Source organism: Canis aureus, chromosome 17 (genome assembly GCF_053574225.1).
Source record: "Canis aureus isolate CA01 chromosome 17, VMU_Caureus_v.1.0, whole genome shotgun sequence".
Lineage (NCBI taxonomy): Eukaryota > Metazoa > Chordata > Mammalia > Carnivora > Canidae > Canis > Canis aureus.
Genome location: NC_135627.1, coordinates 2567753 through 2584129, shown reverse-complemented (window position 1 = coordinate 2584129; position 16377 = coordinate 2567753). Strand labels below are relative to the sequence as shown.

At 47.4% G+C, this 16377-nt stretch overlaps 1 long non-coding RNA gene across 2 annotated transcripts; it reads left to right on the top strand.

Annotated features, from left to right (window-relative positions):
• Positions 1 to 11708: 11708 nt before the first annotated feature.
• LOC144287704 (uncharacterized) lies at positions 11709 to 16053 on the top strand. 2 transcript variants are annotated; one of them, XR_013355451.1, is made up of 6 exons: positions 11709 to 12235; positions 14213 to 14343; positions 14447 to 14675; positions 15118 to 15231; positions 15562 to 15658; positions 15890 to 16053. It is a non-coding gene; the product is annotated as an uncharacterized LOC144287704 (long non-coding RNA). The 2 variants fall into 2 exon arrangements; XR_013355450.1 differs by lacking the exons at positions 15562 to 15658; positions 15890 to 16053 and having other exon boundaries at positions 11713 to 12235; positions 15118 to 15388.
• The last annotated feature ends 324 nt before the right edge of the window (positions 16054 to 16377 follow it).

Here is a 16377-nt window from a genome sequence, read left to right as displayed (position 1 = left end):
TTCTTAACTCCAATAGTAATTTTAAAATTCCCTAGGGACAGGGAGCATGTTTTAAAGGAGTTTTGTTTCCCACCCAGCTCCACAGGCCTTCAAAGTCAGCTCTAAAGAAGCTCTTCATCATTCACTAAACATGGGGCTATAAGCCCATGAGGGTCCTCGGGTTTTGTTGTCTGGTGTCCCCCTCCAACTGGGACATGGTCTGTGCTCAATTAATGTGTATTTGAAGACATTTTGTTAACCGAATGTTGTTTCCCCTGGAAAAACTGTGGCTCTCAGAGCAGGTTTGCAGGGGAGGGACTGTCCCAGCACCTCACCCAGTGCCTGGCACATAGCATTCACTCAGTGAGTTTGTGAAAGAATTTAAATTGTCCAGCACTTCAAAAGACAAAATTCAACCAAGAAAAAGTCTCCATATCAAATTTCAACTACTCCTAAAAAATGCCTTAAGACTGCCTATTCCTATTTGGGAGGCCATACGGAGGAAGGAGGCAGATGTTGGGTGTGTCTGTGTAAGGGGCTACTCACCTGCCAAGGATGATGTTTACTCTGCCTGGATTTAAACCACAAGCCTAACAGGCTGATCCTTTTTCCGATTGCTAGATGAAACATTCCCAAGGCCAAGAAAAATATGTAGTTTCCTTTAAAAAGAGATGTCAACTAAGCAACTCTGGGCCTGTCTACAGTGAAAATCCAAGAAATAAGAAAATGTGGTTGCTTTCATTGGATTTTGCAGAGAAACTTGGGAGTGTTTCTAGGTACCTTTGATGTAGTTCTTGGAGGGGTGCTGCTGGTGGTGAGGTCTGGGGCCAACAGCCAAGAAAGAATTCTTGATGTGTCTTTGGTGCAAGATGGTGGTTTTACCAAAGCACAGGGAAAAGTCTCATGGGCAAGAAGACCTGCTGCTGCTCTGGGATTGTGAGGGGGGACTTTTAAATACTTTGGGGTTGGGAGAAGTAAAGATAAGGGAAGTTCCAAAAGGACTTTCGTACGCTAAAGAAGACTCACAGGATATAGGAGGCCCTGCTGTTGTCAAGCTAAGACGGTTTTCCCCTCTTGCAAGGCATTCACATGAAGACAGTTGGGAGCTCCCTGGAGGAGTCTTATACTCTCCCTGCCTCAAGTACTTGTCAATGGACTGCAGGTTATATGGACATTTAATTTTATCTACATTTCCTTCCACTTTTGTTTCCCCCATCACATCGTTGAGGAACAGTTTTATCTCTTAAAGTGCTTTCCTCCTTTTTAAAAAGCAATGGAAAGCAAAATGACTAAACCTGGCCCTGCCTCTATCATACATCCATTCAGTGGGTAGGAATTGCAGTAGTAAGCACGAAGCCCCGACCTAGGAGTAGAGCAATGAGAAAGATAGCCAACAAAATAAATAAGCAAATTATATAGTGTAATCATTGGACAATGATTAAATATTAGATGGAGAAAAATAAAACAAGGATGGAACATAGAGAATGAGGCCTGATGGTGGATGTAGGGGGTTCCATCTTATACAGGATATCTTCAAGATTAAGTTTTCGTAAGCCTTAAGAGGTAAGGGGTTGAACGTGCATTTATCTGTAGGAAGAAGGGTTCACATAGAGGGGAGTGAGAGCAAAGGCCCTGATGCAGAAGCCCACCTGGTGGACCGTAGGAGGTCAGAGCCGCTAGAGCGGCAGAGAGAAGGTGAGTTAGACATTAGGTCTGTGAGGGGGAGTTTAGGTGCGGCAGAGCCTAGAGGTCATCTTAAGGGCTGTGGCTCATACTCTGAATGAGATAAAAGGATACCAGAGGATTCTGAGCAGAGGAGAGACAGGATCTGTCCTACACAGGGTCACCTGCCTGCTGTGTTGAGGTGGCCATGGCAGATGCAGAGACCTCAGGGAGAGACAAGACTGGTTGGGATTAGGGTGATAACAGAGGAATGTTCAAAGTTGTACAGTCTGAGGTAGAACCAACAGGACTTGCTGTGGATTGGATGGGGAATAAAATTGAGGGACAGGGGATGCCTGGGTAGCTCAGTGGTTAGGTGTCTGCCTTTGACTCAGGGTGTGATCCTGGTGTCCTGGGATAGAGTCCCACATTGGGCTTCCTGCATGGAGCCTCCTTCTCCCTCTGCCTATGTTTCTGCCTCTCTTCCTCTGTGTCTCTCATGAATAAATAAATAAAATCTTTTTTAAAAATTGGAGGGCAGGAGGGGGGATGAGGGAAAAGAGGAAAGGGAGGGAAGGATAGAGAGAAGAGCCGAAGACAAGCATCTGGAAAGATGGGATGCCACATGCATCCTTATTAGCCCTAGAGTGACAGCAGTCCTCTCTAGAGCAGGGCTGCCCAACTCAGCACAGCGACGGGCACTGTACTCAGATAGCTCTCTGTGGTGGTGGTGGTGACGTCCTGTGATGTTCAGCAGCACTCTGAACTCTAACTACTGGGTAGGAGTAACACGCCTTCCATTGTGACAACCAATAATGTGTTCACATCTTGCCCTCTATCCCCTAGGGGCAGGGTCACCTTTGGTTGAGAACCACTGCCATAGAATAATACAGATGAACTTTAAAATTTATTTTTAAATTTTGTAGAAGTGAGCATCACTCCTACTTTATTCTCACACATACTTTACAAGCTATTTATAAATATTGTGGAAATCCCCTATTTGTCCCACATAAAAATTGCAATGACTATTAGTCACCTACTAAATAGTATTAGGTTCATTCTGTATGTAACCTCTCATGCTCATCGCATCCTTACGAGGGCAACCAGAGCCGAGTGTGAGCAAGCACGTTTCTCAGGGTCACACGGCTGGCTTGCAGCAAAGGATGTGTCTAACCCTGAGGTCCCTTTCTCTGCACCACGCCAGCTGGGCAAGGACTCCAACATTTACATCCATAAAATACCGATTTCCTTCTCTGCTTTTCACACCACAGGACTCACATCTATAAGGTGTTCTCTTAATGAACCACGGCCACTGAAGATGCTACCCCTCCTTAGGGTGGGCATGATGGGTTGAGCTGTCACATCCTAAGGTGGAAGACGTTTTTGCCCATGTGTGCAAGCATTTCTTTCATCTCATCTCTTACTGGTGGGATTGCCAGGTCAAGTATATCTACATTATGCCAGTTAGAATCAGGTTCTCACTGACAAGGATAGAAAGCGTCACATAACTGGAGTTTCAAAGAGACATTTATTTCTCTCACAAAAAAAGTTAGACTGTCTGAGGCTGGCCTCAAAGTCCTCGGGAACTCCTTCCAGCACACAGCTCTGCCAGCCAAGAGGTGACTCCCACCCTCCTGGTTCTGGTTGGAGCTCCAGCCAGCACACCCAGGTTCCAAGCAGCAGGAGTGAGGGAGGGCCAGAGTGTCAAATGGCTGACACATGACACTTTTGCTTATATCCCATTGACCAGAAGTTATTCACATGGCCATACCTAACTGCAAGGATGGCTGGGAAATGTAGTCTTTACTCAGAGTCCTTGTGCACCTGGATAAAAATTCTCTAATTAGGAAGGGGAGAAGGGGTAATGGGGGACGGGGGACAACCAGCAATTTCTGCCGCTCACAAGAACAAACTCAACTGATACTGTTCAAAATGCCTCAAAGCCACAAATACTATGTCGTTATATACTTCCATTAATACTGAATTTCAGTATTCTCTTCTCCTGGGTGGCAAATAAGCTTTCAGTTATGTGCCAAATCTAAATGATAATCTCATTGGGGCTTGGTGGACAGATGCATTGAGAGTAGTGACTTCGGCAAGGGACTCCAAAGAGAAGAGTGCAATGCGCATGCTGAATACTTGCCCTGCCTGTCCAACACCCTCCCAACACCAGGTGATAAAGCTCCCTCTTTACCGATGTGGTAGGTATAAATAGGTCTCCTTTCCATCTGTGTTTATTTGATCATCAGGAAGGTCAAAGTCTTTATTTAAAAAGTCTACTGGTCATTAACGCATTTTTTGTGAATTGCCCGTTAAAACCTGTTCCAAAAAAACATTTTTTTGGAACACTTTTGAATTATGGTGCTACTATAGATTTGACATTCTTTAAAATAAAAAATTGGGAGTCATATCTGTGCCATATGTAAATAAATTTCAAACATATAACATGTAAATTAAAAACATGTAAATGAATTTCTATGATATATAACATACAAAAGCTTGTATATATTTGTTTACTCAACCTTGCTTATGGTGATTTAAAGAAAAAATTTAGCGGATCCCTGGGTGGCTCAGCGGTTTCGCACCTGCCTTTGGCCCAGGGCGCAATCCTGGAGCCCAGGGATCGAGTCCCGTATCGGGCTCCCAGCATGGAGCCTGCTTCTCCCTCTGCCTGTGTCTCTGCCTCTCTCTCTGTCTCTCCATGTCTATCATAAATAAATAAAAAGAAATCTTTAAAAAAATAAAGAAAAAATTTAAAATATTTTATTTATTTATTTGAGAGAGAGAGAGAATACGAGTGGTGGGGTGTGGCAGAGGGAGGAGTAGTCTCCCCACTAAGCAGGGAGCCCCATGCAGGACTCAATCCCAGGATCCTGAGATTATGACCTTAGCCAAAGGCAGATGCTTCACCAACTGAGCCACCCAGATACCCCTATTTTTTTAAGAAACAGATTGTGGGGGGCACCTGGGTGTCTTAGTGGTTGAGCATCTGCCTTTGGCTCAGGTCATGATCCCGGGGTTCTGGTATCAAGTCCCGCATCAGGCTCCACACAGCAGGAGCCTGCTTCTCCCTCTGCCTATATCTCTGCCTCTTTCTCTGTGTCTCTCATGAATAAATAAATAAAATCTTTAAAAAAAAAAGAAAGGAAAGAAAGAAAAGAAGAAAGAAAGAAAGAAAGAAAGAAAAGAAAGAAAGAAAGAAAGAAAGAAAGAAAGAAAGAAAGAAAGAAAGAAAGAAAGGAAGGAAGGAAGGAAGGAAGGAAGGAAGGAAGAAAGAAAGAAGAAAGAAAGAAAGAAAGAAAGAAAGAAAGAAAGAAAGAAAGAAAGAAAGAAAGAAAGAAAGAAAAAGAAAGAGATTGTGTCCACTCCTGCATAGTGGGGAGGGGGCAAAGGGAGAGGGAGAGAGAATCCCAAGCAGACTCCCTGCTCAGTGTGGAGCCCCACATGGGACTTGAACGCACAATTCTGAGATCAGGACCTGAGCCAAAATGAAGAGTCAGACACTCAACAGACTGAGCTATGGAGGCACCTCAGTGATTTTTTTTTTTAATGTGCAAGTATTTTTTATTTGTATATAACCAAATCTACCTACTTTTCCTGCATAGTTTCCAGCCATTTCAATACCCACTGTGATCCCTTCAATTGAGTGCTGAGTGTATGGAAAGATCTGCAGAGAACTGGATTTAGAGCCCAGATTCACCAGGGTTTTAAATGAGTGACTGTGGGCAAGTGTTCCTAATGGTGGTACCCTCTGTGCCCTCATCTACCTAATGTAGATGATTCTGCCCCGTCAGAGCTGTGGGCAAGCGATCCTCTAAACAGGGGCACACAGTAGGCACCAGTTCTCTTATTTCCTCCTATTGGGGGACCCCTGAATTCAACCAGCATCCCCTCAGCCAGCACCACCAGCGCTCAGTAGGATGAATCAGACCCTTGGAGACAGCAACCACACCGCAACGAGGGTAGGAAATTGTGGGTGTTTATCCAGTCGGTTTTACTTTTCGATTTCAGAACCCCACCCCACCCCCAGTTTCTTCTCTTCTTCCTCTTAGAATTCCTTGCATCATCTTCCTTCTCTGATCAGCTGATGACCCAGGGCTGGATTCCCAGGTACGCTGCCATGGGTGCACCTGCCAGAAGGCTGGCTCTGCGTCATTCCAGGACTAGGGCATCAACACCTCGGGACCTTTTACACAGCTGCTGGGCAAACCACATTCACAGAAAGACTGTCCGGCCTAAATCTAAACACAGATTAAGGGGTGGGAAGGAAACCTAAGTGAGAACATCTGAAAACTCCTTTCCCTGCTTAAAAACAGTGAAACAAAATATCCAAAGCTGCAATGATGTCACTACTGCCTTACAGGCTACTATTGTAGATGGACAATCAGCCACATCCATTTCTTCTTAGATTTCAAAACATACCTTCATTTGATTTGACATCAATGCCTTCCCTCAGCTCATTTTCTATTTATCATAAAAACTATCCCAAAACCTCAAACCAAATTTAAGGAATTTTGTAGGAATGGAAACAAAGTCAATACGAACTCCAAAAATGGTAGATGTCTAGTAAAAAGAGAATCTTCCAAAATAAAAAGTATGGGGTGTCACACAGTACAGGTCGGGGGCACAGCTCCTGCCTTCTGCTCCATCAGGACATCTTCCTCCCAGGCTGCCTTGCACCAGCCCTTAGTCACACACATGCCAGGCAACCTTAGGACGAGAACTGCCCATGCATCACATAGCTGGTCTGGGATCAGCCCTACAGCATCCTCCATGGTGGTGTCTTCCAAAGCATCCATTCTTTCTATCCCAAGCTCAGCTCCATTCAAAGCGGGTGATTCCACAGGTGGGCCCCCCATGTGTGGGCCATCTGTTCTTTTCTAACGCTGCTTCCAGCATCTCTCAGACACCCTTCTCTGTCTTGTGATGGACACACCGGTCTTTGTTTCTTTCCCCCAAACAGACCATGATTTCCTCGGGTCAAGGATGTTGACATATGGTCCCTGCTGTGTTCATCTGCTCGGGCTGCTGGTTGGCTTAAGCAACAGACATTTATTTCTTGGAAGTCCTGGAGGTCGGAGATTAAGGCAGCCATCGGGCGTGGCTGGGGGCTGCCCCATCCCTTGCTGGCAGCATTGGGTAGGAGTCAAGATGCAGGGATGAGACACCTTCCTTTCCTCTGTGTGACGGGTCAGCTTGGCCTGTACCTGGCCCTCTGACCGACCTCAAGTCGGTCGCAGAGGACATGTGTCTGTGGGGAGGACTCTGAAGGGCTTTGAGGGACAAGAGAGGAGGGTGAGGGGGCAGTGCTACTGTGGGACCCTGGGGCAGTCAGGTCCCCGCTCTGCTTCCCACGGCCCCCTGCCACCCTAGCCTGCCACCTCCCCTCTATCTCTGACCCTGGCAGGGACACCCCTTTCCTCTCTGGACTCCTGATCTTTCCAGGGTCCCCCTAAGCAAAGATGCCTCTCCTGCTTTCTGCTAAGACTTGGGGTCCTCAGCATCTGGCCGTTCCCTGCAGCCCTGTTCAGTTCTGAGAACCATGTCAGGGATCATCTTCCTTGGGCCAGGCTAGCCAAAACCCTAAATTCCCTGGCCCCACTCCCCACGAATATGCAGTCAGCATCTCTGGGTGGGGTCCGGCCCTCCACGTGGGTCTGAGCAGCTCAGGCTGGGGTCGCTGCTCTCAGCAGCCCCGGGGCTGACCTCTCCAGCCTCCTTGGCCTCTCCCCAGCAGGCCCAGAGCCTCATGGACACCGTGGGAATCCCCTTCCTTTGCTCAGAAGCAGAGCAGGGTGTGCTCCGCAAACCCACTCAGCCAGGCCTGCCCTTGGCCTCGACTGCACCTTTCTAGCTACTGTGTTTAGTTATGGGGACAGAGATACCCAGAGCTCGGAGGCTGTTGGAGGCCCATTGTGTTGCTGCCTGTTTTGCACAAGGTCCCCAGCAAAGCTCCTCCAGCGGGCCAGGCCTGGCCACCCCCACCCCCCCGCCCCAGGCCCCAGGGTCTCCACGGTGAAGTCTCACACACACCACCAGCTTAGGAGAGGGGTCCTCCCTGCACACTTTGCCTTCAGATTTTGGTGATCGATCTGTGACTTTTTTTTTTTTTTTTTAAGATTTTATTTATTTAGTCATGAGAGACACAGAGGGAGGGGCAGAGACCTAGGCAGAGGGAGAAACAGGCTCCCTGCAGGGATCATGCCCTGAGCCAAAGACAGATGCTCAACCCCTGAGCCACCCATGTGCCCTCGATCTGTGACTTTAACTACTCAATCCGCTAAGAAGGCTTTGTAAAGGTCTGGATTTGGGGGTTTTCTGTCCTTTCACCTCCCCTGAAATGTAAGCAGTTCTTCCTTCATCTTCCCCTTAGTCTAATGCTTTGGGTTTGGGTTTTTCTTTAATAGCTCAACTTCCTCTTGCGAAACAGTGAACTTCCCTGTGCAGATAGAACAAGGAACTCTAATTGCTTTCAATTTTTCAGTAACTGATTGCATGGATTTTGAATGTTTTTTAATCATTGTGTGAACAAGTCTTCTACAACCTCTTCAGCCTGGACAGAGAATGTGAGGGCTTCTGAGGCAGTGGGTGGGATTTTTAATGGGCCTTAAAAAAATTCCTTTTCCAGGTCTTTTATGGATATGCCCACTTTCAAAGATTCCACTTCTCATCTCATACAGTTCTTCTCTTATTCCTCACTGATTCTTTGGAATTTGCAGCGATGATGAGCAGGTGTATGAGCAGGCGGCTTCCTCCCGTAGGCAGCTGCCACTCCTTCATTCTCCATAACACTCACGGGCACCAGCTGTGCCACTTCCTCCAGGGAGCCTGCCCCCCACGCACCCTACAACTGCTCTCACCCACGTCACCCGGGATCAACCTAACAGTCACTTCAGCCTTTCAACCCATTTGTGGGCTTTGACCCTGTTTCCCACTTCCTTCTTCAAAGTCTGTGGTTTCACGGGGCATGCTTCTCTTTGCCCCCGTCCCAGGACTTGAACCTCATCACGTGGGTTTGCTTTTGGAATAAACTCACCACATATTCTTTAAGTATACTGTAAGTCTTTATCTGTGCCCTGAAACCCTGTATGTGCAATATGAGCTAGATTTCCTTAGAATGGAAGTTTGGCCCCTCTGGAAGGAAACCTGAATCCTGCCATGACTAGACTTGTAAAAACAGGTCTTCTTAAAGGCTCCGGAATTTCTGAAGATCTCAAAAAATAAATTTGCAACAACGAAGGTAATGCTGCTAAAAAAAGATCGTGATGCTTATCTCAGGATGTTAGTGCTGTAACCTGTATCCTTAAGCAACCATTTGGTCTGATCTGAGGATTTCTGGTTCTGGTAAATTTCCCGAATTGCCTCACTAGGAAGGTTGGACCTCACGGGGAAGAGATGACCAGAACATCCCACACGTGGGCAGAGGTGGGGCAGCAGACAGCTGTCTTCAGGGTACAGTGTGTTGTCAACCCCAGAATGCCCCCCTGTCCCCGCTGAAATTTGTGTCATGGCGGAGAGAACGCTTTCCCTCTACCAATGCAGCCTCAGTGCTGTGGGCCTGGAAATCTAACAACAGGCAGATGAACAGGAGAAAAGAGAGCAAGTGTATTCACACCCATGTGAGGATGCTCAGATGAAGCGGCCCCTGAACAGAGAGATACCGGGGTTCATATACCAATCTAATAGTGGGAGGCAGAATAGGCTGCTATGGGGAGACACATGAACTTTTAGGGGAAATGGGAGGTGTAGCCACTGTGCTGATGTTTGTTTATGTGATTTCTCATCCTGGTGCCAGTTGCCAGTCTCCCTCCCATCTAGGGCTGAAGCGCTGCTTTCATTAGATGAAGGAAGCTCTAAAAACGCTTCTTTCTGCATCCACTGTGTGTCAAGTGTTTTCAGTTTCGAATAATCTTCACACCAGCTCTGTGGGGCCAAGTGGGTCCCTCTGGGACCAATAGCGCTCTTGCTTAGAATTTCACCAGAAGTATCCTTCTTGGGGGCCTGGATGGAGGCCAGAGCGCATTGCTTGGGCTCCCTGAGTCCTGCCAAACACAATCCCTGTGCCCTCCAGGAAGGCCACAGCCCAGCTTTCCCAGCAGGAAACGGGCAAGATTCCTGCACTTCACTGTGCAATTTTGGTTTCATCTTTAAGATGAAAGATACGTACTTGCTGTGGCCTGGATGTCTGTGTCCTTCAAAATGCCTGCGGTGAGACCCTAAATCCCCAAGCTGATGGCATTAGGAGGTGGGACATTCAGAGGAGACTGGGTCCTGCAATAGAGCCCTCACAAAGGGGATTAGTGCCCTTAGGAAGGAGACCCCAGGAGATCCCCTGCCCCTTCCTCCATAGGAGGACACTGAAGGCAGCCGCCCTGGACTTGGATCTCCCAGCACCCTGACCTGTGACACCCGGCCTGCAGAACAATGGGAAATGCCCTCTGTGGCCTGGAAGCCACCAGTGCATGGGATTCTCTTATAGCTGCCTGGACGCACTAGGATTATTTACTATTTCTTAGACTACCCATGGGGAATAAATGTGTTTTCATTTCCCAAATGTTCCCTCTAGCTTTTGTCTGCAATATGGACAGACAGGAATCTGAAGACAGCAGTGTCCTCTCTGCAGTAACCCACCAGAGCCAGGAGGAGGCCCCAGGATTGGCTCCTCTTTAAAGAAAGGGACCGTGGCACTAGAACTCCGGTTTGAGATTTTCATCATTTATGTTCACTCATCTGTTCAGTGTGGTTCTGAAATATTTTCAGATATTAGCTCATCAGATTTCCTGTCCACCCCCAGACAGCCCTACTTACCTCCTCTCCTCCCCCTGTCATTTGAGCCAGGGAGGATGCTCAGATCTATGTTCAAATCACTTTTTATTCTTTAGAGCCAGTGGTTTTTACTGCATCACTTGACAAACACTTCCACAAAACATCTAGTTTTTTTTTAAAGATATTTATTTATTTGTTTATTTGGGGGAGAGAGTGCATGAGCAAGAGAGCGTGAGTGGGCAGAGAGGCAGAGGGAGAGGGAGAAGCAGACTCCCCTCTGAGCAGGAAGCCCCACGCAGGACTCAATACTTGGACCCCAGGTTGGCGACCTGAGCCGAAGGCAGATGCTTAACCAACTGAGCCACCCAGGCGCTCCAAAAGAGCCATTTGATGATTAAGGAGCTAATCTAAACTTCAAGCCATCTGAATAAGTATTAACGTGGGTCTCAAATCATTTATCAAAGCCATAAAGACCTGTTTATAACCCAAAGTTAATTTTCAGGAAGTACCAATGCTGAGCTAATCCTAGGTTTTCAGATATGGGCAAAGAACACAGTGAGGCGTGATCAGCTTGCCGTGGCTTCATTGCTTTCTTCCTCCATTTCCACATCTTCTACGATAAATATATGTTACTTCTGAAAAGAGAAAAGAAATATATGTTACAGGACGCCTGGGTGGCTCAGCAGTTAAGCGTCTGCCTTTGGCTCAGGGCGTGATCCTGGAGTCCCCAGATGGAGTCCCACGTCAGGCTCCCGGCATGGAGCCTGCTTCTCCCTCTGCCTATGTCTCTGCCTCTCTCTCTCTGTCTCTCTCATGAATAAATAAGTAAAATCATTTAAAAATAGAAATATATGTTACTTCTGAAAAGAGAAAATTTCATTTGAATCTGGGCAAATGGGGTGGAAGTTTATGGAAAGGACAAAAGGAAAGCTTAAAATTTATCCTGTTTACTTTTAAAATTTAAATTTTAGGGATGCCTGGGTGGCTCAATGGTTGAGCATCTGCCTTTGGCTCAGGGCGTGATCCCGGGGTCCTGGGATCGAGTCCCACATTAGACTCTCCTCAGGGAGCCTGATTCTCCCTCTGCCTGTGTCTCTGCCTCTCTCTCTCTCTCTCATGAATAAATAAATAAAATCTTTAAAATTGAAATTTAATTGAAAATTGAAATCGTATCTCCTTGCACCATACAAGATTTACTGGCTTTCTGGGGATACAGAAGGAAGTGTGGTTCAGAAAGGATGCTCAAATGGCCAGATTGTGGCTCTAAGATTCTGAGGTGATGTCATTAGTGACATCATAGTGGCACTTGGTCCAGCTCTCCTATGATAGTTTGGAACAACTACTGTTTGATGAAGGTGAAACTACAGAAAATAAACGTTGCCATATAAAACTGCAGGCACCTGAGCTTTGGTGACCTAAAAATGATGATTTCATGTGATCCAACCATCAACTTGGTGAATTTAACTATTTCCCTACATGATGTTCATTGGGTTGGTTTAAACATATTTTCTCTCAGCCACTGAAGTTAAAAGAGCTTAGGCTTAGCCTGTTATCTCACATGCCAGCATCCCCCCCAGAAATGACAAGGGCCAGTGATCGCACTCAGCTGCACTTTAGGAGTAGTTTCTTAAAAGCACCAACCCTGTTGGCCCCTGAAAACAAAGTCAGAATCTCTGGAGACTGGGGCTTGGACAGCAGGTCTTTTGTTGTCGTTGTTATCAACTCTACTAAGGTATAACTGGCAGACAGCAAACTGTTCATTTTTAAAGTGCTGAGCTGGAGAAGTTTGACAAATGTGTTCACTTGTGGGACCATCACAACACTCAAGGTAAGGAACCTATCACCCCAGAAGCCTCCTTGTGCCCCTTTGTCATCTGTCCCTTCTGCTAGTCCTACTCACTGTATCCTCAGGGAATCCCTGATCTTCTATCACTGTAGATCTGTGTATGGTTTCCAAAATTTTATACACATAGAATGATGCATTGTGTATGCATTTTGTCTGCCTTCTCCCACTCACTCAGCAGAAGTTGTTTGTGTTATTGTATGTATAAATAAATTGCTTTTTCTTATTGCTGTGTAGCAGTCCACTGCATGGATATACCAGTTTATTTATCCACTCATGTGTTGGAAATTTGGGTTATCACCACTCTTTGGCTGTTAACGAGTCAAGCCATCATGACCATTCAAGCACAAGTCTCAGTGTAGACATGTGCTTTGATTTCTGTTGGGCAAATACCCAGAAATCAAATATCTGGGTCACCTGGCAGGTATGTTTAATTTTGTAAGAAACTGTCAAGCTGGGACACCTGGGTGGCTCAGCAGTTGAGCGCCTACCTTGGGCTCAGGGCGTGATCCTGGGATCCAGGATCGAGTCCCGCATTGGGCTCCCTGTGGGAAGCCTGCTTCTCCCTCTGCTTATGTCTCTGCCTCTCTCTGTGTGTCTCTCATGAATAAATAAATAAAATCTTTAAAGAAAAATATCAAGCTGCTTTCCAAAGTGTGTGTTTCACAATATGTTCCCATGAGCAGGATACAAGAGTTCTAGTTTCTTCACATCCTTGCCAATCCTGAGTATGGCGGTCTTCGTGATTTTAGTTCTCTTCATGGGTAGGTAGTGGTATCCCACTCTGGATTAGATTTGCATTTCCCTAAAGGCTCATGCTGTTGGGCAGCTATTCAAATCTTTGCACAGGTGGTGGTATCTTAGAAAATCACACACCCCCACCCCCAGATGGTTCTACTGTGCAGCAATGGTTGACAGCTACCAAGACTCCTCCATTACTGTGATGCCCAGCCTGTCTCCCTCCTGGTGAGGGTAGTAACGGGTTTATGGAGAGGGTGAATCCTCATCCAGAGTCCTGAGGACCTTTCTTGGGCTAACTTCAGCACAGATCCTTTGAGGGTTTTAAGTGTGGATTCCACAAAGATTCTTTTTTTTCTCTAAGATTTATTTATTTGAGAGAGAGAGGTGGGGGCAAGGGGCAGAGGGAGAGGGAGAGAGAGAATCTCAAGCAGACTGCATAGACGCCCAGCACAGAGCCCAACATGGGGCTCGATCTCATGACCCTGAGATCATGACCTGAGCCAAAATCAAGAGTTGGACGTTTAGGTGACAGAGCCCCCCAGGAGCCTCTCCCCTGAGATTCTTTAAGGGGACTCTGCAGTGAGGGTTCCAACACAAGGCTTTCCCCCTGATAGGCATTTGGAGGCTGTGTGCTCTGGGTCAGCTCTGGGCTTGAGTTCATGAGGACTGCGGCTGCTGTCCTAGACCTGCCCAGAGGAGAAGCTGAGGCCTGCAGTGTGTGGAAGTGGGGCCAGTGGGAGGAAGAAGGAGAGGGACTGTGGGGTCAGCTTCTCATCCCTGCCCCTCCTGACATGAGGCTCAGGATGTGAAGCTAAGCTGCCTATTATGGGTTCAATTGTTCCCCCAAAAAAGATATATTGAAGTCCTAGCCCCTAGGACCTCAGAATGGGACCCTTAGGTCTTTGCGGATGTGATTATTTGAGATGAGAGGAATCCACAGCAACCCCGGGCTGAAGGACTGTGTGCAAACAGGCCCCTTAGGGACCCACCTTGTAGTATCCATAAGCCCCAGCTGACCAAGGGCTCTATACACCCCGACACAGGTACCTGTACCTCCTCCCTTCCCCAATAGCTACAGCCCCCACCACCCCTCCGGGTGGATGGCCTCTGCCCTGCTGCCCTAGTGCCCTACTGCCCTGTCCATGCTGCCTGCCCTGCTGCCCTGCCCACTGCTCACTGCAGTGTCCTCAATAAACTTTTATCTCCGTCGTGCTGCCTCAGCTGAGTTCTTCCACCACCATCCCGCCAGCCCCCTGGATGCCCCACAGAGAACGAGGAAGACGGGGAGTGTCAGTCACCAGCCAGGGAGTGCCAAGGAGTGCCAGCCGCAGCAGAGCCCAGACAGGCAAGAAGTGAGTCTCCTTGGGTCTCTGAGGAGCTGAGCCCTACAGACCCCTTGATCTCATACCTCCAGCCTCCAGAGCCCTGGGCAGACAAACTTCTCTGTCGTTTCAGGTCACCACCCTGTGGCCCTTCACCAGGGCAGCCTGAGGACACACAACCATGGCCTCAGGCCTGGTGGCTCCAGCCTGGGGCGCAGGCCTGGGTCAATGGGCTCCTGGACCCTGGGTGAGGAGGGTGTGGGCCAGAAGAGTCTGGGCCCACGTGGCTCCTTCCAGGCTGATGCCTCACTAGCCTTCTCTTTATAAGGCTTCATTGTTTCCAGAACTGGTTTAAGTACAAGGTACGGTTTCAAACATCAACCATTATTTAAAACATAACGAAGCAAAAATAAAAAATACTTTAGATTGCATTACCCAGAAAGAAACTGGTGTTACTTAGTGTACTAGAAAGATCTTTCCAGATATTTCCTGAGTGCATGCCAATACGTTTGCAGGAAGTCTTAGAGGCAGCGCCCACCCCCACCCTCACCCCCCCGCCTTAGTGGTACTGGGGTGTGAGTGTTGCATTATTTGGGGACGTTGTTAGAATGAGCGTCCTTGTGTATATTTCTTTTGATTCTGTGGGAGCAAGCCCTCAAACACCGGGAAGTGGGATTGCCTAACCTCTGCCCCATTTTCATTGTTTTCTACAAAATTGCAAAACCAATGCGTGCTCATTTTTTTAAATCAAATATTGCATAAGGAGGCAAAGTAAAACTGAAACCCATTCCATGCTATTCCCAGGGGTGATTCCTGTAAACAGTGGAGAAGAGTTTTAATGAAGCAAGTTTGGATTTCAATCTTTATTCTCGGGACACCTGGGCAGCTCAGCGGTTGAGCATCTGCCTTCGGCTCAGGGTATTATCCCAGGATCCTGGATCGAGTCCCACATCCCGCTCTTTGCAGGAAGTCTGCTTCTCCCTCTGCCTAAGTCTCTGACTCTCTCTCTCTCTCTCTCTCTCTCTCTCTCTGTGTGGCCTCTCATGAATAAGTAAATAAAATCTTAAAAACAAAATCTTTTTTCTCTCTCACTAAATCTGTGACCACGGGAAGGCTCTTACTGTGTTTAGTGCTCAATTTTCTCATCCAAGATGAAGCTCGTGCCTGCTCTCCTCTTCTCATGGGGTTTAGGACATCTAAATAAAATATATGTGAAATGAAGATTCATAAAAAAGTATGTGCCCGCAGGTCACGATGGGCATCGACGACCATAGAAGATCTGAAACCTTCATAGCACCCCTTCCAGAAAGAAGACAATTGGCTTGAAAATAAACAACAAATGGAGGTTAGAGAACCCCTGTGACTGTATGTTTGTACTGAATTCCTCCCAGATTAAGGAGGAAGGTTGGTGGAAGCAGCAGTTAGCAGCACAGAACTGAAGGTCAGCGAGCAGGGAGTGAGGTCCCCTGGGGGGTGATGCCCCAGGGGCCAGACCCTGAGGGGAGTCAGACTTTCCCCAGCCTTGATTTAAAAGGAAGAAATACTAAACAGAACTAATATAAGAGTTTATTTTTAGGGGCACCTGGCGGGCTCAGTCAGTAAAGTGTTCAACTCTTGGGGCAGCCCCAGTGGCACAGAGGTTTGGTGCCGCCTGCAGCCTGGGGTGTGATCCTGGAGACCCGGGATCAAGACCCACGTCCGGCTTCCTGTATGGGGCCTGCTTCTCCCTCTGCCTGTGTCTCTGCCTCTCTCTGTCTCTATGAATAAATAAAAAAACAATCTTAAAAAAAAAAAGTGTTCAACTCTTGATTTTAGGGTTGTCAGTCCAAGCCCCACACTGGGTGCAGTGCTTACTAAGAAAAAAAAATGTAATAATCGATCAATAAAAATGCCTGCTTCAATACAACCTGGATAGGGATCCCTGGGTGGCTCAGTGGTTTAGCGCCTGCCTTTGGCTCAGGGCGTGATCCTGGGGTCCCAGGATTGAGTCCCGCATCGGGCTCTGTGCATGGAGCCTGCTTCTCCCTCTGCCTGTGTCTCTGCCTCTCTCTCTCTGTGTCTCTC